This window comes from Ranitomeya imitator, chromosome 1 (genome assembly GCF_032444005.1).
Source record: "Ranitomeya imitator isolate aRanImi1 chromosome 1, aRanImi1.pri, whole genome shotgun sequence".
NCBI classification, from domain to species: domain Eukaryota; kingdom Metazoa; phylum Chordata; class Amphibia; order Anura; family Dendrobatidae; genus Ranitomeya; species Ranitomeya imitator.
In genome coordinates this window covers 235,418,484-235,439,602 of record NC_091282.1, presented here as the reverse complement: position 1 = coordinate 235,439,602, position 21,119 = coordinate 235,418,484, and the positions used below count along the sequence as shown (strand labels likewise).

Sequence of the window (21,119 nt, the reverse complement as noted above, 5' to 3'; positions counted from 1 at the left end):
ATACTACATCACTGGGCAATATACTATGTGGCTGGGCAATATACTATGTGGCTGGGCAATATACTACGTGGGCTGTGCAATATACTACGTGGACATGCATATTCTAGAATACCCGATGTGTTAGAATCGGGCCACCATCTAGTAAATGATAATTGTATAGTTAAAGTTTACAGTACAGGTAAATATTTCTGCTTGATCTAATGACCGATGCTTATGCTAATTATCTAAGTTTGGGTTTCTTGTTGTTAATGTAAAGCAACTGCGGAGCAGTTGCTCTTAGCCACCACCAGGGGGCGCTGTAACGGGAAAAAGGGTCGCACTTACTGTGTAACACTTCAGTGCAGAAGTGCAGGCCACCACCAAGAGGAGGCAGAGTAGTCAGACAGGCCGAAGTCTGCAACAAACAGGAAAATGAAGTACCAGAGGACACAGCAAAGGACAAGGTCAGAGACGAGCCAAAAGTCAGAGCCAGACAGGAGCGTGGTATCCAAAACGTGAGATGGAAAGAGGCGTCAAGGTATGAGCCAGAGGGTCAAAAGCCAGTCGGGGAACGCAGTACCAGAGACAGAAAAAACTAAGGCGGAGTTCAGAGATCAAGCTGAGTCATACACTGTAGGGAAATCACCAAACGTACACTGAGTCAGGGATAGGGCGCAAGTCAGACACATACATGGGAAGTCAGCGGTAGAAGAATCACTAGGGTATACGGATCAGCTGCTCTAGCCAAGACCAGTACTATCACTGACACAGGCAACCAGAAATAGCACCAATAAATAGCAACCCAAGAACCAATGAGGCAGGAAAGGTTAACCCCTCCATGACCAGGCCAGGGAAAGAGAAGCAAGAAGCAAACCCCAACCTGGATCATGACAGTCAATATTTGCACAAGGATATGTTCCTTCATACTGAATGAAATTCTCTGTGATTAGCCCATTTTTCAAAGTGGAGGTATGGGAGCAGAGAGACGATTATGTCTCTGCCTTGTCCCAGCAATGAACCATATAAATGACAACAAAAAAAGTAGAGGCATGTTGACTTCACATGTTGAAAGACAATTAATTTAAATATGAAATGTTTCGGTTTAAGACAAAGTATATCTTACGTCCTCATGTAGGTTGTTTCAATGTTTTGCCTACATTTCAGCTACACTTTTTTGTTGAAGGGTGGAAATTGTTACCCCAGTAACCATAACCCATTTTAGACCTGTATAATCCTCAAAAGAATATTCATCAGACACAAACTTATAATATCAATGATACTTTATTTGAGTTTGCCCATTTTAGACCCGGCCTGTCTCCTCCACCTTCCATGTCCCATTAGTGCAAACAACCCTTTGGAAACACAGGTTTCTATAACGTGTTAGCATCACCAGGGAGGTTTGCCAACTTTCTCATGACTTTTGGAAGCTTTTTCTTTTTCTGAACGTCTCCAAAATGTTGGATTTTTGAGCAATGGATGTGCTGTATGCACTCAGCATTAAGAGTTTTGTATATGTTCTGTTTTAAATGGGTTTGCTACCCTTTGAGAATAATTTACTTTCTTAAATACATTCATTTTGGCTTGAAATTATTTTTGAAATTGGGTTTCATTATAAATGGAGCATTTTGTTAGTCTTACAGCCTCTTTGTTCCCCGGCACATTAAACTGTAATGTGATCTATGGTCATACAGTAAAACAGGTGAGAGGAGCTTAGAAAAAGACAACTAAAAAAAGAGTTACAAACTTTTCTGTTCCTCTGTCAGAACTCACTCACTGAGGGATTCTCAGGAAGAGACATTTTCTCTTGTTACCGCACCTTTCCTCACAAACGGATCAGCACTTTTCTCCATACAATGGCCGCTGGTGGAGGAACATGTCCATCAGTCTCCCCCAATAGAAAAGCAGCTGTCACCTGTAAGGTGTTTTACAATTGAAGGAGTTGATGGACAGGTCTGGTCACATGTTCCTCCACCAGCGGCCATTGTATTAAGAAAAGTGTTGATCAGTCTGTGAGGAAAGCTGCACTAACAAGAGAAAGTGGCTGACCTCCTTACCTGAGAATCGGGCAATGAACTCGTTCTCATAGTCTAACGGGAAAGTCCCCTTTTTTTATCTTTTTCTGCGCTCCTCTCTGTTGATTTTTGGCCACAGATCACATTACATTTGAATGTTCAGGGAAACAAAAGAGTGTAAAAACAAAACAGAGCAAAATTTATAATAAAACCCAATAGCAAAAAGGATTTTTAGTCAAAATACATGTATTTAATAAAGCAAGTGTCCTAAAAGGTGGCCGACACTTTTAAAGCAGCACTCGAGCATATTTTTGCCTTCATAGTTGAGAGTCTTTTGTATGCGTTATGTTAAACCTGTTTTGCTTTTGTCGCATTTCTGTATTTCTGCCATCCTCACTCTATTACGGTTCTCCCAATGCAGCCTAAACTTCCCATAATGCCTATTGTTTTGCAGAAGATTGAAGTTTCCTCACATTGTAATTGCTCTGCTCATATCTAATGTCAGAAAGGCATACACTACGTTCCAAATTATTGCATGAATGATATTTTTCTCTCATTTTCCTAAATGGTAGATGCCAATAATTCAGAATAATGTTCGAATCATCAACTGCTTGAGTATAAATCAAATTTTATTGGGCAAAGCTCCCAATGATAACAATATTTTTTCAAAACTAAAAAAAAAAATCAAAATGCACTGTTTCAAATTATTATCTTTTACTTGAGAATACTTCAAAGGGGAGGATGGTGGCCAAGCCATGAGTTTCTCTCCTTTTATGCCCATAGCAGCCAATGAGTTAGCTGTATTCTTATATACTTTGCAGAGGTCATTATCACACCTTCAGGGACCCTAAAGGGAGCTACCTGCTCTCTCCCCATGATTTTGGCCTAAATCACAACTCTGCCACCTCCTTCCTAATATGTAGCGAAAACTTGCTAATGTTGCAGCCATGTTGGGACAGCATGGCCTTCCACAAACCATCCACTACTTCATCCACCTACACCAGGGATGTCAAACTCAAATACACAGAGGGATAAAAATTAAAAGTTTGGACAAAGTTGTGGTCCAACATAGAAATTTATATAAAAAAAAAAAAATCTACAATTGAGGAGGTTTTCCCTTTCCATCAAATGTAACCATGGAACTTTGCATATGGATACAAACTTAAAGAGGTTGTCCAATGAACAAAATACATTTTAATTTATAGATCTTAGAATAGAATATGGGAATAATATAATGGGTTATGTCGGAGCAGTAAAAGGCATATGGTCCAATAGCCTAATTTAAATATATAATAACAAAGGATAGAAAATGTTGAATAATACAGATAATAAAGTATGAAGCCAACAAACGTGCCCACCCAACACTGACATACCACCACAGTGAATTCCTCCACAGTACCCCCCACACGCATGGTATGATGACACTACTGTACCCCCACTCAACCCCTATCCTGGCAATGTACGGTGATCCCATCACAGTTTGATTCAACTGTAATCCCCACACAGTCAACCACACATTATAGTGGACCCCACAGTCCTCCACAGAGTATAATAGACCCACATTTTCCTCCATACAGTATAATAACAACACAGTCCTCCATACAGTATAATGGCCCCATATAGTCCTCCATACAGTATAATTAACCCCACATAGTGCACCCTAAAGTATAATGGGCCTCCACAGTGTGCAGTACAGTTTTATGGGTCCCACATAGTGGTCCTTATAATATAATGGCCTGACATAGTGCTCCATGCAGTATAATGGCACCATAGAGTCCTACATACAGTATAATGGCCCCACAGAGTGCTGCATACAGTATAATGGGTCCCATATTGTGCTACATACAGTATAATGAGCTGCATAAAGTGTTCCGTATAGTATCATAGCCCCACATAGTTCTCCATACAGTATAATGGCCCCACATAGTCACACATACAGTATAATGGGCCCCATAAAGTGCTCCATACAGTATAATGGCCCCACATAGTGCTCTATGCAGTATAATGGGCCCTCATAGTGCTCCATACAGTATAATGGCCCAAACGGTGATCCATACAGTATATCAAGGCCCTGCTTTATCCTCCACACAGAATAATGACCCCACATTAAAATATATACTCACCTCTCTCTCTGGTCCCCAGCAGCTTTCGTCTCTGCAGCAAGTGCTCTGAAGCTCTTCACTGCTCAGCACATTAGGTGCATTGTTATTGTAGCGCCCTACCAGGGCAGTGGGGTACTCGGCATCGGGTCCAGTCTTCCTTAAAGGGGATGTCATGGCGGCTGCGACCCGGTACGCGGCCCTGGGTGCCCAATAAAAGGGGAACAGTCTTTAAAGGGATATTGTAAATGAGTCTGTCGTGACGCCACCTGTGGTGTTCGGTCAATAGGGGGACCTACACTGCTTTAAAGGGGTCCTCTGGGGGATATTGTTGCAGCAATGATGGTGACGCTTTCCACAGGTGAAGCAGAGTCCCCAGGGGTCCGATAGTGTATGGCGATGATGGTGTATGCCGGACAATGAGTAAAGGACACAAATTGTAAAGTCTTTACCTGGTTTACTGTAGTTGGCAGACCACAGTCCAGGGTACCAGGCACAGATGGTGATGCGGCATGGCCGGCTCAGAGGCAATGGGAGAATCACTTTTCCAGTTGAGGTCCGTGAGCTTTTCCAACTATCTCCATTCTGTGAGGTCCCTGCTGCCTGAAGCTTACTGGCAAAGTCCTCTTTTCCCCTGTCCTGGGACAGGTACCTGCATGATGGGCCGCTTGAGCCATTTTAAAGGGACTCTATCATGCCCCGGGCTCCTCAGATGCTGCTGCATCTCAGGTGTGGTGTGGGTCATTCACTTAACGTTCTGGACCCTCCGCTTTTGCCAAGTGTCCTACAGTTCCACTATAGCCTCGGGCTCCCGGTTCCCGGTACTGCGCTTTGGCTCTGAGGGTGCCCGGTCACAGTTCCCCTCTGAGCTCTGCTCCTCTCCTCTGCTCCTTTCCTCTGAAGCTCCACCACATACAACCCTTCGGGTCTTTCTCCTTCCATAGGCTGCAGCTCCCACGTGGCTGCTGGGCCTCTCTGTCCGCTCTCTCAGACTTACTTCTCTGTCTCTCCCAGACTGGCTAACTCCTCCTCCAGACCAGGACATATATCATATTTGAGGGAAGCTCCCCTGAATCTGGGTCCTGAGCTCCCCCTCCTGGTCTGGATTTGGAATATGTTGCATGTGAGTGCCTCACCTGACAAAGTGAATTCCATTGCCTCTGAGCATGATATCACTGCAACAACCGGTTACGTGGGGTGTTGCACTATGACATCTTGCCACTGAGACATCAGATGCAGAGGGGATAATAATGGCTGATGGAGCATCAGCTGATGCTCCCTCCTCCATCATTCTTCTCAAATGTATCGGCATCCAGGATGCCAATACAGTCGAAAGTACAATGCCGGTTGGGGGCACCCTGCCCGGCATTGCCAGCCCAATATACTCACCCTGAGGACCAGATTTAGACCACGGGCCAGAGTTTGACATATGTGTTCTAGACCATCCAGGTTTCCATAGCACTCATCAGTAAACAAGACTGTTTTAAAATTTGTCATCGTCTATGCCTGGCCCCACTACAACTGTTCCTGTTTGTGAACACTGCTTAGTAGGTTTATACACAACTGGTAGGTTCTGGATGATCCTGCAGCTTGAGTTTTGTGGGAATCTAGGAGCACCAGCAGCTTCAAATACCTGTTTGCTGCTTTGTAATGGTATCTTAGCAGCTGCTCTCTTAATTCGAGTAATGTTTCTGGCAGAAACTTTCTTCATTATACCTTTATTTGCACAAACCCATTTGTGCTTTGTTTCAGCCACAAATCTCTTCATAGTACCATAATTACTTACATTTTCTTGAAATATCTAATGTTTTTATACCTTAGGCATTGAACTATTTGACACTTTTCGGCAGCATAGAGATCCTTTTTCTTTCCCATATTGCTTGAAATCTACGGCCTGCTTAGTAATGTGGAATGCCCTTCTCAAGTAGTTTTTATTTAATTTGGCTCACCTGGTAAACTTATTATCACAGGTAGTTGAGCTTGTTTTTTCAGCTGAAATCAAACAAAAAAGGAGCGCCATCCGAAGAGAACAGTAGGCCTACATGGGGAGTTGGGGAATTGAAGGATTGAAGCTCCATTTACTTTGTAGAGGGAGGAAGACTCAACTCCCCATGTGGACCTACCGTGCTCTTCAGGTGGCGCTCCTTTTTTATTTGTTTTTTTTCATCTGTCTTACAATATGGCACCTGATTAGGATGTTCGGATCTGGTAGCAGCAGACTGATTGAGCTGTAAGAAAGTTGTCCATATTCTTAATATCTATCTACTGTAAGTGTTTTGTTGGTTTTTCTTCCTTTCTTCCATCCTCAGAATCACTCCTTTTCAGCCTTTTTTTCATTTTGTTTTCTTGAGATATATTACAGGAATAATTAAAGTAAAATAAATAAAGTAAAAAAAGTTTTTGTTTCCAGGTCCAAGTGACTTCTTAAGGTCCACGAGGCTGAATATTTCTTTCAATAGTCGAGATAGATGTCGTATTTGGAGATCTTCTGACCCATTACCATCAGTTGCTAAACATTGTCCTGCAAACAGGATTTCCCCCACCTGATAGACTTCTCTGAAAGAGCAGGGACTTCATCTTAAAGGAAAACTCCATGGTGTAAATATTTAAAAAAAAACTAATTTCAGTGATCCAAAAAGCTCTGAGACGCAATACCATCCATGAGTTTATTTGAAAAACAAAAAATTACATCTTTATGACACTTCAATTCAGTTTGCATAATAATTTGGAATGCAATGTACATGGGATAGGCTAGTTTTACACTAGCGTTCGGCAGGGCTGTGGATGAAATCCTTCTTCCTCTGTTAAGCCCTGACCACTGCCGTGCCTCTTCCTTCAGCTCCGTCTCCATCTGCACGCATCCTGCATACCCTATCTTTAACATCGGGTACGCAGGCCATGCGGATGTATGCGGATGCCTCCATATGCGTTGTCTTGACGCTGCGCTGGCCTGCGTCGAACGCAAAATGTTGCATCTTGTTGCGGTTGGCGTAGTGTAAAAACAACGCATGCGGAGGCATCTGCATACATCTGCATGGCCTGCATAGCCAATGTTAAAAATAGGGTATGCAGGACGCATGCAGACATAGGCGGAGCTGAAGGAAGAGGCACGGCAGTGGGCGGGGCTTAACAGAGGAAGAAGGATTTCATCCGCAGCCCTGTGGAATGCTAGTGTGAAAGTAGCCTTACATAATTCTGCAGTTCCTTAACTCAAACTGCAAATTCTTAAAGTACTGTATGCAATGTTTTAGTCCTGGCTACTGCTTATGATAGGTTTCTTCCGGTCAGTGCTTACAAGTAAGGAGGCAAGGGAAAGTAGTTTTAAGTTGTACCATATCATTTACACTACAAGCTCTACACACTGATAGCATGGATAGCTGGTGAAAGTTAAAAACTGACACACTGGCTAATAAACGGGCATGTACTGGAATGATGTTCAAAATGGGGATCACGTGACACAGGTGACTATATTGAAAGCATCAAAATGTATGGATGTAAATGAACTGAATTACACTTCTGCAGCACTGCTTGTCAGTGAGCGTTATATGTGCAAGTATTCCATAGACCTTCTTTGATTGATTATTTTGTTCTTCAATAATATAAGCTACGGCTAGTTGGTTCAGATTCAGCTTATTCCCTTCTCCTCAAACAAAACGCAGCTGAGCTAAGCATTTGCATGGGTTTAGAAAGCCGTCAGATGTAACTTTGTGTTTGGCCACCTATAGATCTTGCCGCCTCAGTTTCTCTGCCAGAGCTAAACTCTTTCTATGAAAAGATTTCTATGGAGAGATATAGAATATAAAACTATTTTCAGTATTATTTAGGAGTCCTGCACATCATTTTTCTAGTGGTTGGAGGAGCATCCTAAAAGATAACTTTAGGGTTGATTTTTTACCAAGAAAAATGATAGAAGAATAGATGTCTACAATTATCTTTAGTTAAGAAAATTCTTGATATATTGTGTACCTTAAAAGGAGAAGCTAGGATGAACCAGCACCACGTTTAAAGCCAGCCATGTGCTTATTTTTTGGTTGGCAAAGTCTGACACTTTCGGTCAAAATATCTAATGTTTATGGGGACTGTGCAATAATTTTATTGAGGAACACAAATTGGACTAATTAAATGTTGTGCATCCCACCTGCCCTCATGGAGATTAATATACATTTTTATTGAAGCTCTGAGGGTTAAGTTGGAGATATGCAGTGTTACTTTTCTAAAGAAGATCGCTCAGCTAGCAATAATCTTATGTTCAGCAGCAGAACTGTACTTAATATTGAACCATTTCTATTATATACAATAATAACTCAGTGATTGAACATGATTCAGTAGGTTTCCTACAATGCCTTGGAAGACTGCAAGCATCTCACTGAGATATCATGATGAGCCATAGTAAATCATAAACTCAACTCTGCTACCATGTGTATATACCACTGTATACGATGATTCATATTGGTTTTAAACCCCTTAGTGACCAGCCACATTTTTAAAATCTGACCAGTCTCACTTTATGAGTTAATAACTCTGGAACGCTTCAACAACGGTAAATTTGGGTTGATATATTTTGTGTTTATTTATTAAAAAAATTAAAAAAAATTGACAGAAACATTGAAAAAATGCAATTTTCAAACTTTGATCCAGATTGTCATTCCACAGAACAACATTAATAAATAACATTTCCCTCATGTCTGCTTTACATCAGCACCATTTGTAAAATGTCATGTTATTTTTTTAGCATTTTAGCAGGTTAAAAAATGTAGCAGCAATTTTTCATTTTTTTCAAGGAAATTTACAAAATTATTTTTCTTAGGCTCCTATTCAGGTTTAAAGTGACTTTGAGGGTCCTATATATTGGAAAACCACAAAAGTGATACCATTTTAAAAACAGCACCTCCCAACATATTAAAAAAAACGCTGTTAGGTAGTTTATTAACCCTTCAGGTGCTTTTCAGGAATTAATACAATTGGCATGACAGGAATGAACAAATGTATTTTTACCACCTAAGTGACGCTGACTTCTGAACATGTCACTATAGCCGTCAGACTCTAAGGCCGCTATTTGGCCATGACTTGCTGTGGCAAACATCAGGACCACACAATCATAACCTCAGGGTGCCAATGGGGACAATGAGGAAGCCCCCCACACTCTGTTAACCATTTAGATGATGCAGTCACTATTGACAAGAGTTAACAGCCATGAATGTCACCAACACTGATCACGGCTGATGCAGCAAGATGAAATTATTTTATTAAGGTTTAGGCACTGAACATTGTATATACCAATATTTCCACTTCTACACAAAGTAGACAATATACGGTACATAGATTGTGACAAAATATAGCAAAAGGAAATTTGGAATGAGCTGATGGTAATGAATATAAAACTGTCATTTCCTAACAAAGTTCTGCATAATTTCTACAAAGAGTAAATGCTGACAATGGATCCTTCTCGGAAGAACACTAAAGATCCCTATAAAACCATGTCTTTGAATATGAAATATTCAAAATTGGGTACCTTAAGTTGAACTTTGCGAGTCACTCAAGATATACAGATAATAAAATGGTCGAACCTCCTGCCGACACAAACCAAACTGCGTAGCTATTACAATGCATATCCAATTTATGATGGATGCTTTTGGGCACAGGACTTTAGAGGTTAGAATATTGCATGAGTATACGTAAGCTGCTTCTTAAAGACAATTCTATTTTACAATGTCATACATTTATAGCTTAGCTGAACAATATCTTCCTATAAAAAGTCGTAGTTCTAGCTGGACAGCTTGATCAATCCACATCCATTCTAGAGCTTTCTCCAGTATGTAGTGTTATTTTTTCTGTAACTTGAGTTATAAGGCATTCGGTACTCTTAATTAGCCATTGGGACAGCTGATATTATTTTTACAATAGATACTAAGGAGCCTTATTCTATTTAGCACAGTGTTTTTGCTGTAAAATAAGCCTTGAATGGACGTCCCATGGTGCTTTGGATTGGGTGTACCTTGCCAATCCTGGTTATTTAATCCTCTCTCTTGTCCCTCTTTGATCTATGTTTTTGGTAATAAGTTGGCCGATTAAGAAACCGCTGCTCATTCACCATGGAAACCCATAATGGATCCCATAACCTTGCATGCGCTAAAGGAAAACTAAATTTACTTTATTGTGAATATATTTTATGAAAATGAAAAGCAACATCTATTGTTATTTACTGTATACAACCAACCAGAAAAATTATTTTAAAATAGTTTTGAGTGTACCAATTAATAAGTCTGGACTCATTAATTCCATCAGTATGAGTCTATAATGCACCAATAATTTATAAATCACCAACAGGGAAAATAGGACTTGGTGATAATGAAACATAGTTTATTAATTGTTTTCATAAAACCACTTAAAAAAAGATAGTAAAAACATGGTGGACACTTAATCAAGTACAGTAGATACCGAGTAACACGGGTTATTAGACCTATACATATAACAGCCTGAACAGGGAATGAACTCATGAGGGCCTATGCAGTATGTCAAGTAATAGTCAGATGCACCAATTGCAAAAGAAGAATAGCAGTAGAGAGCAGAATAGATAAAAAATCAACAGTAAAAAACACATGTGGCAGGAAATACTCCTAAACTAATCAGTATTAATCTATATATATAATTGTCTAAGGGTTTTTCCGTCTGTCTGTCTATCCTGGAAATCCCGCGTTTCTGATTGGTCGAGGCCGCCAGGCCTCGACCAATCAGCGACGGGCACAGTGACGATGATGTCATAAAGGACGTAGACATCTCGCGTCTCTGATTGGTCGAGGCCGCCAGGCCTCGACCAATCAGCAACGGGCACAGCGACGATGATGTCATAAAGGACGTAGAAATCCCACGTTTCTGATTCAGCGACGGGAACAGTATCGATGTAGATGTCATAATGGTTGCCATGGCGATGATGATGTCATAAAGGTTGCCTCGACCAATCAGCGACGGGCACAGTCTGCCGCGAATTCTGGAATCATCATTGTCCATATACTACGGGGACATGCATATTCTAGAATACCTGATGCGTTAGAATAGGGCCACAATCTAGTCTATATATATAATTGTCTAAGGGTTTTTCCGTCTGTCTGTCTGTCTGTCTGTCTTTCCTGGAAATCCCGCATCTCTGATTGGTCGAGGCCGCCAGGCCTCGATCAATCAGCGACGGGCACAGCATGGCGACGATGATGTCATAAAGGTTGCCTCGACCAATCAGCAACGGGCACAGTCTGCCGCGAATTCGCCTCGACCAATCAGCGACGGCACAGTATCAACGTAGATGTCATAATGGTTGCCATGGCGATGATGATGGCATAAAGGTTGCATCGACCAATCAGCGACGGGCACAGTCTGCCGCGAATTCTGGAATCATCATTGTCCATATACTACGGGGACATGCATATTGTAGAATACCCGATGCGTTAGAATCGGGCCACAATCTAGTCTACTATATAATTGCCTAAGGGTCACGTCCGTCTGTCTGTCTGCCTTTCTGTCTGTCTGTCACGGATATTCATTGGTCGCGGCTTATGTCTGTCATGGAAATCCAAGTCGCTGATTGGTCGTGGCAAAACAGCCACGACCAATCAGCGATGGGCACAGTTTGGCGGAAAAATGGCCGCTCCTTCCTCCCCGCAGTCAGTGCCTGCTCCATAATCCCTTCCAGTCAGCGCTCACACAGGGTTAATGGCAGCGTTAACCGTGGTGTAACGCACTTGGTTAACGTTGCTATTAACCCTGTGTGACCAACTTTTTACTATTCATGCTGCCTATGCAGCATCAATAGTAAAAAGATCTAATGTTAAAAATAATAAAAATAAAAAATAGTTATATACTCACCGTCCGTCGACCCCCCAGATCAGGAACAGGCCTTTGCCGCTTCTCGCGACGCCCCGGTGACCGCTCCATGCATTGCAGTCTGGCGAGATGATGATGTAGCGGTCTCGCGTGACCGCTACATCATCATCTCGCCAGACCGCAATGCACTCTTCAGACTGGAGCGGGTGAGAAGTGTCGATAACCGCTTCGATCCGGGGGCCAACGGAGGGTGAGTATATAACTATTTTTCATTTTAATCCTTTTTTTAACAGGGATATGGTGCCCACATTGCTATATACTGTGTGGGCTGTGCAATATATTATGTGGGTTGTGTTATATACTACGTGGGCTGGGCAATATACTACGTGGGCCGTGCAATATACTACGTGGGCCGTGCAATATACTACGTGGGCCGTGCAATGTACTGCGCGGGCTGTGCAATGTACTGCGCGGGCTGTGCAATGTACTGCTTGGACTGTGCAATGTACTGCGCAGGCTGTGCAATGTACTGCGCGGGCTGTGCAATGTACTGCACGGGCTGTGCAATATAGTATGTGGACTGTGCAATATAGTACACGGGCTGTACAATGTACTACGTGGGCTGTGCAATGTACTATGTGGGCTGTGCAATATACTATGCGGGCTGTGCAATATACTGCGTGGGCTGTGCTATACACTACGTGGCTTGTGTTATACACTACATGGCCTGTGTTATACACTATGTGGCCTGTATTATACACTACGTGGCCTGTGTTATATACTGCGTGCGTGGTACTGCACGGGCTGTGCAATATACTACACGGGCTGTGCAATATACTACACGGGCTGTGCAATATACTACTAGGGTTGTGCAATATACTACACGGGCTGTGCAATATACTACTAGGGTTGTGCAATATACTACGTGGGCTGTGCAATATATTGCGTGGGCTGTGCAATCCTGTGTATTCAATGTATTATTCATAAATCTTCATAAATAAACTACAAACATATTCTAGAATACCCGATGCGTTAGAATCGGGCTACCATCTAGTATACTATAAATTACATAAGAAAATAGAGCTAAACCCCTAACAAGCAATTGTAGTACACTACCCCTTAGAGATGGGAGAATCAATTTGAAGGACCCCGGCTTAGCAACCAGGTCAATATTCAATGATGACTGGATGGTAAACTTGGACGAAAACCCTGGACAGGAACCCTGCTAATCGCCACTTGCCTGATGGCATACATGGCTCCTGTTTGGATGAGATGATGTGTGCAATGGTGACGTCACACCAGTCAGGAAAGTAAAAATAGGCACTGGGAATACCATCGACTAAGTGGAAATTTGCAGTGCTACCATCCAACGGTCGCGGAATACTGACCTGGCTGCTGGACCGGGGTCCTATGAATCGATTTTCCCATCTTAACTATCCACTCCTACAACTGTGATGAGAAATTAATATCTAGGTAAAAGCATCCCAGCAAAAGAAAGTAATCCCAGTGATTCTGAGACTATTCCTTTGTGACACATTGTACTTCATGCTAATGATAAATTTAGGTCCAAATTTTCTGCATCTATTTGAGAAAAAAATAAAAATTTTGGTGAAATTTCGCAATTTTCAAACTTTCAATGTTTATATCTTTAAACCAGTTAGTCATGTTGAACAAAATAATTTATATTAACATTTCCCTTATGTCTACTTTACATCAGCATAATTTTTAGAACATTTTTTGTTAGGAAGTTGAAAGGGTAAAAGTTTATCAGTAGTGATGAGCGAATATACTCGCTACTTGAGATTTCCCGAGCATGCTCGGGGGTCCTCCGAGTATTTTTTAGTACTCAGAGATTTAGTTTTTCTTGCCGCAGCTGAATGATTTACATCTCTTAGCCAGCTTGATTACATGTGGGGATTCCCTAGCAACCAGGCAACCCCCACATGCACTTATGCTGGCTAACAGATGTTAATCATTCAGCTGAGTACCCCTGATCATGCTCGAGAAATCTCGAGTAACGAGTATATTCGCTCATCACTGTTTATCAGCAGTTTCTCATGTTTTGAAGCAAAATGAAAAAAAAAATATTTTTTTCTAGGGACCATATCATGTTTGAAGTGACTTTGAGGGGACTGTATGACAGAAAATGCCCAAAAGTGACACCATTCTAAAAATAGCACCTCTAAAAGTGTTCAAAACCACAGCAAGACATTTATTAACCCTTTATGTGCTTCATAGGAATGAAGGCAATGTGGAAGGAAAAAAATGAACATTGTAATTCCTGCCACAAAAATGTTCATTTATCCCCAAGTGTTGCATTCTTACAAGGGTAATGGGAGAAAATGAAGTGTACAATTTGTTGTGCAGTTTCTCCTGAGTACACCGATTCCGCATATGTGGTGGAATACTTCTGTTTAGGCGCACGGCAGGTCACAGAAGGGAAAGAGAGCCATTTGAATTTTGGATCGCAAAATTAGCTGGATTAGATAGCGATTTGGAGAGCCCCTGATGTGCCTAAACAGTCAAAACTCCCCACAAGTGACCCCATTTTGAAAACGATATCCCTCAAGGAATTTATCTAGAGGTGGGGTGAGCATGTTGAACCCACAGGTGCTCCACAGAATTTTATAACTTTGAGCTGTGAAAATGAAAAAATTGATTTTTCTCACAAAAATCTTGCTAATGGTCCCAAATATTTCATTTTCACTAGGGTAAAATTGAGAAAATGGACCATACAGTGTGTTGTGTCATTTGCCCTGAGTACACCAATACCCTATATGTGGTGGAAAATAGTTATATGGGCACAGGAACACTCAAAAGGGAAGGAGCGCCAATGGAATCCTGGAACGCAATTTTGACTAAAATAGATTGAGGATGCGATGTCACATTTGAAAAGCCCCATACCAAAACAGCAAAAACCCCCACAAGTGACCCCATTTTGGAAACAACACCTTTTGAGAAATTTATCTTGTGGTGTAGTGAACATGTTTAACTCTCGGTCGATTGTATAACGTTGAGCTTTGGCCTGAGTCAATGGAAAATTATATTTTCTACTAAAAATGTTACTTTGGCCCCAAGTTGACAATTTTCAAAAGGGAAGGCGGCTGATAATAAGATTCCAAGTAGATGGGAGGGAGGAGCTCTGCATCTAGCTCCTCCCCCTCCTATCTAGATAGAATATTATCAATAGCACCTGCCATCTCCTATCTCAGTAATGGGAAAGTCTGCTCACTGAATACAGATTTTACTTTGAAATTGAGAATTTTGATAATGACCAATCATTTTTGGCAGACAAAGAAGCAAATCTTCTGATTTATGCCAAGTTGCTTATTTTCATGTGAACTGAAATAAAAATTAAAACGACGGTTACGTTTTAATTTAATATTATTTTTTTACATTTTTAAGGTCTTAAAAAAAGCTGTTCATTGTGGGGTTAAAATACATTTAGGAAACTCATGGGCAAGTGCTAATTACCAAGTGTCCAAAGGTACACTATAAAGAAATTATGGTCGATCTACCTAAAGAGCTATGAGTATGTACATACCACATACCGTACCACGATGGGTTGTGCTAAATCACAAATTAACTTGTCTGTACTGAAAAACATCACTTCTATTTCCGCATGTGAATGGAGGTGGAAACATAGCAAAAGACGAGTTTTAAAAAACTCTCATCTAAGATAAGAGTGGCCAACGATACATACTATATGATCTCTACTCTGTATGTTGGACTGTACTGCGCAGTACGCACAATATATGGCCGAGAGGAGAAGGTTTCAATAATGAGGAAGTTAAGGACAATCTGTATAAAAATCTTGTTTTTTTTTATAAACTTTTACCCTATCACCATATTCCAAAAGACATTAAAATACATCCCATCAGTTTCCTGTCCATCCTCTAATCGCTGTGGTAGCTACATATGTAGCAGTGCTCCTTTGTAAGATGTAGCAGTGATAAGTTTGTCTTGTTATAGCTCATTATTGTGCCACGTTAGCTTTGATAGCCCCTTAGATACAGCTACTAGCCGGAGCTCTGCTGTTATGTCACATTTAGCATTTATCAGAGGGTTATACTTGCTGGGGAACAATGTACTCCAACTGTGCTGTTAGCTTTACCAGCACGAGAGACAATGCCATAAGTAAGGATTAATTAGAAATAACTTGGCACAAAGTATGTCTCACATGACACCTAAAGCCCTTTCTGTAGCAAGTGTGAGATGAGTTTATTGTAATGGAGTCATTATGTGAGGGGTGATCAAGTGCCTTTATCATTTCGTACACTAATTGAATGCCCACATCGCTCGCCATACTCTCGTTTGATATAATTAGATTCTGACAATCCTTGTTGGTTTTTATTTAACAGTGGGTGATACAATGCAACAAGTCAAGGAGCAATACAACTCTGAGATCCCGCAGCAATTTACCACTAGTTTACATGGAACCAGATGACTCATGTTGCTAATTTCATTCTTGGTAACAAGAAAGACAACATTCTGTGGCAAAAGAAAATCCATGTTTTATTGGTAACTAAGCAAACTGTTCACTGTAAATGCGACATCTATAGCTCAGACTAAAACACCATTATCTGGAGAACAAAACCCAAACTATACAATATACAAAAATTGGTGCCATTGAAGGTTTCCTGCTGGCATTTACCCAAGGAAAACAGGAAAATATGCTCATCTTGGGTGATGTGCGGGTGTCACTTATGCTGGCCGATTCTGCATATGCCGATTCACATTTGCTGGTCCTTTTCTGTGTTTTAATGCAGATTTTTCTTGTTTTACGCAACATATGTACACCACCTGTTATTCTTCATAATGGATAACACCCATTCCATCTGGTTCTACTAAGATATATTTCATTCACCTTCTGTGGTATCTGAAACATCGCATTCAGTGTCAGGTTTATTTAATGCAATGCATTCAACTATTTCCAAGATTATTCCATTTGTTCCTCTATACACTGAAATGCACTACCAGCAACTCAAACTCTCACCCACCATTGAAACCTATAAAATCCTGAATATTCACTTCCAAAAAAGTCTACAAGCAACAATACCCTTCCTGCAACAACCTTACTATTTGAGCCCACACTTTCCTCACTGTCTCCTTCCCTCCTCTGTTGTAGATTGTGAACCCTCATGGCACAGTTTTCCCTCAATCTGTACCGTCGTTGTCCTGTCCTCTCAATATGTCTTTCATTTATTTGGTTGATGTTTATTGTACTTGAACTTGTACTTTTTGTATTTACCCCATTGCTATGTCCAGCACTATGGAATAAATTGTAACATAAAAACAATAATTTACCATCAAATTTAGAACTTTAGGTTTGAATTGTATATTCATATGGCCGTAGAAAATGGACTTTAATGGTAATAAACTTATACAAACTGAAATGGGCAACCAATTTGGAAGGATTTATACAGGCGTCTAAGAGTATACTACTGTAAGAGAGTGCTATTTAGAGAACTAATAGAGTCCACATTTCCCAAGTGAAAGCAATTAAAAGTAAAAATAAAATTCATGGGAAGTTTTATTATAATTTTATATGGCTGTTTGTTTTGTATTATACGCGTATTATCTGGGAAATGGTGTTCACACTATCCTTGAATAGTAACAGAAATACATAATGGGTATACATATTTTACATGATATATTTTGTTTAATCACTATGATAGTAGCGATGTATGGGATCAGCCAGAAATATCACAAAGTGAATGGCTCCCAAAGAGGAGCACAAAGTTTATTTTAGATCAATCTGTATTGTGTTCTATTCTAGTCCAGCTCCTCTCTCTAAGAATACAGGTTAAGCAAAGCCCATTTCTCGAAAAGTGGGATTGTTTTCTTATCTTGGGTAAGTGTGAAGTTTTCATCATGTTCCATTTTATTCTGAACATTTTTTTTAAAATTATTATACAATAATACAATCCAGCTATAGTTATGCCATCACTATAAGTTATAGCGACTATTAAAAAAAATTGTTATTGTTAGAAGGTTAAAAAATGCTGTAATGTTCCATTAAAATAAATGTTATATTCTATAATGTGTGTATAATTATGTAATTCAGGGTGCCTGACACTTGCTGCAGCCTGATAGAAGAGAGTAGGAACAATAGTCTGTCTTCATCAAAGTGAGTGATGGAGTCAGGATGAAATCTAGAACTGATATTATCCATAATAACCTCAGACATGAGCACATGGCAGGTTGGGAGTGGGTTACCTACCCTGATTGTGCTGTGCCCCCCGCGGCAGGCTGGGCATGCTGGGTCTTGCTGCTGCCTTCAGGGTCCCTCCAGCACCTTGGAGAGCGCCCAGTCTCTGCCCATAGGCAGCTGCACTGTCTGAGCTCTCTGCACACTGAGCTCTGCGATCAGCACTGGCTCTGTGGAAAGTCATCTGCAGCTGCACCTCCTTCGCTGGCAATCCAAGACTCCTCACTCCCTGCCTTGTTATATAGCTAATGTACCTGCCCTCTGAGGCACATCTGCGCATATGTGTCCCAGAACCCAGTGTCAATGATCTGGATTACCTCTAACATTGGCTTTAAACCTAGTCTATGGAGCCTTTCAGAATTTAGAGGCTTTAAACCTAGTCTATGGAGCCTTTCAGAATTTAGAGGCTTTAAACCTAGTCTATGGAGCCTTTCAGAATTTAGAGGCTTTAAACCTAGTCTATGGAGCCTTTCAGAATTTAGAGGCTTTAAACCTAGTCTATGGAGCCTTTCAGAATTTAGAGGCTTTAAACCTAGTCTATGGAGCCTTTCAGAATTTAGAGGCTTTAAACCTAGTCTATGGAGCCTTTCAGAATTTAGAGGCTTTAAACCTAGTCTATGGAGCCTTTCAGAATTTAGAGGCTTTAAACCTAGTCTATGGAGCCTTTCAGAATTTAGAGGCTTTAAACCTAGTCTATGGAGCCTTTCAGAATTTAGAGGCTTTAAACCTAGTCTATGGAGCCTCTCAGAATTTAGAGGCTTTAAACCTAGTCTATGGAGCCTTTCAGAATTTAGAGGCTTTAAACCTAGTCTATGGAGCTTTTCAGAATTTAGAGGCTTTAAACCTAGTCTATGGAGCCTTTCAGAATTTAGAGGACCTGCATTGCGCTTGGTTCTGTAGCTGTGCTGGACTCCACTCCAAGACAATGTAGAACAACTGATTCAGCTTAGTCATTTCTAAGAAAATCCCCCAAGCAAATCCAGTGACAGGATGCTACATTTTGTAGGATTGTGTCCAACTATACTCTAAGCAAGATCCGACTAGCTGGATTATCCTAGCCTACTGTTTTCTTTGGCTTTCCACATTACATCTCCTAAAATGCTTCTGCCCCTGTTTAGTGGCACTTTACAGTCACCTGGCCACTTCTGATCCTTACATATAGGGATAATGGGTTGACGAGAGGCTTTACAGAATGCAAAACCTTTGTTACTTTACAACCCTACTATCTGCTCCTGGTCTTTCTGTGGATTACGAAGTTTCTATGGAATATCATGCATTATAATACATGATAGAAAATTGCTCTTTCTGTTCTAAACTTCTAAGCAGTCTTGCTAGTTTTAGATACAACAGTTATCAAAAAAGTGACAGATGGGATAGGCAATCTAAATTGGCAATGAGAAAAAGATCCAGCTCGCTATTATAGGATTCCCATATAGTTTGGAGCATGGAAGGCGACTACGCCTGGATGCAGCTGGTGGTAGGAAAAGGTAGAAGATCCAGCTTCACGAACTTGATTTTTTAAATATGTTTTTCTTTATTAATGAATAGTAATAATCCAGTGAAAAAAAAACAGTTAAAATTCCAAATTCATAGCATGGCTAGATGATCCATGGAGGAGGCAGGGCATAGATCTATGTGTTTCAGGTGTATAACACCCTTAGTCATGATGACTCTAAATTGGACACAGAGTAAACAGCTGGGAGCTGCTGATGAATATGAGATGAGAGCAGTATAATGCTCTCATCATTAAAAGAGGTCTGGATACACATGATGAGAGCATTATACTGCCTCTGTACAAATCCCTAGTTAGACCGCACATGGAGTACTGTGTCCAGTTTTGGGCACCGGTGCTCAGGAAGGATATAATGGAACTAGAGAGAGTACAAAGGAGGGCAACAAAATTAATAAAGGGGATGGGAGAACTACAATACCCAGATAGATTAGCGAAATTAGGATTATTTAGTCTAGAAAAAAGACGACTGAGGGGCGATCTAATAACCATGTATAAGTATATAAGGGGACAATACAAATATCTCGCTGAGGATCTGTTTATACCAAGGAAGGTGACGGGCACAAGGGGGCATTCTTTGCGTCTGGAGGAGAGAAGGTTTTTCCACCAACATAGAAGAGGATTCTTTACTGTTAGGGCAGTGAGAATCTGGAATTGCTTGCCTGAGGAGGTGGTGATGGCGAACTCAGTCGAGGGGTTCAAGAGAGGCCTGGATGTCTTCCTGGAGCAGAACAATATTGTATCATACAATTATTAGGTTCTGTAGAAGGACGTAGATCTGGGTATTTATTATGATGGAATATAGGCTGAACTGGATGGACAAATGTCTTTTTTCGGCCTTAATAACTATGTTACTATGTTACTAATATATTTTGTCCATAAAACGTCAGCTAATTGCTCTCCAAGGTTGGAAACTTGTACAGTACAATGGAGAAGCTTGTGTACAGTATATAAGGTGTGTATACAGAAGCTGTAGGTATGCTACATGTACTGTATATGACGTTCCAGCTCTATACTATGTAGAACCTATAAAGACATATTATTTACTCCTACATTCACTAACACATTCAAATCACATTGTATTAAATGACAACTGATCTAAAGGAGGGTGTTCAGCTGCCATATTATGCTAGCTACACATTGATGAGCAGAGTATAGACAAAACAGATTCAGGTACCCTTTTTTTATCCTTTTTATCAATCCCATAGTGAACATAAGGGTTGTCATATTTCAGCGCAGCCTTTGATAAATCATTAACATATCATCTCCCGTGCCAGATTTCAGATTGTCTGCCAGTATTTATCTGTGTTCGACTTCATACATAGCCTCAAATACGCAATTAGGCAGCTAAACATAGAACACAAGATATGTGGATAAATAATATCACGCATTCAGGAGGCCAATGATTCCTATTAAATGTTCAATATTGAGATACTGTTCATACACTAAATCATGGCCAGTCTTCGTATCACTTTACTCCTAATTCATGGAAC

The 21,119-nt window shown here is 40.7% G+C and overlaps 1 protein-coding gene across 8 annotated transcripts in view; it reads right to left on the bottom strand.

The window, feature by feature from the left end:
• NOS1 (nitric oxide synthase 1) overlaps positions 1-21,119 on the bottom strand; it is a 419,319-nt gene that overhangs the window by 210,165 nt on the left and 188,035 nt on the right. For 2 of the 8 annotated variants that reach the window (XM_069754665.1, XM_069754639.1), the window contains exon 1: positions 18,129-18,330. The exons of the other annotated variants lie outside the window; for them this stretch is intronic. The gene's annotated coding sequence lies outside the window, so the exon portion shown is untranslated. Of the gene's footprint in view, positions 1-18,128; positions 18,331-21,119 lie in introns of those variants that run through there. 8 annotated transcript variants of the gene reach the window in all.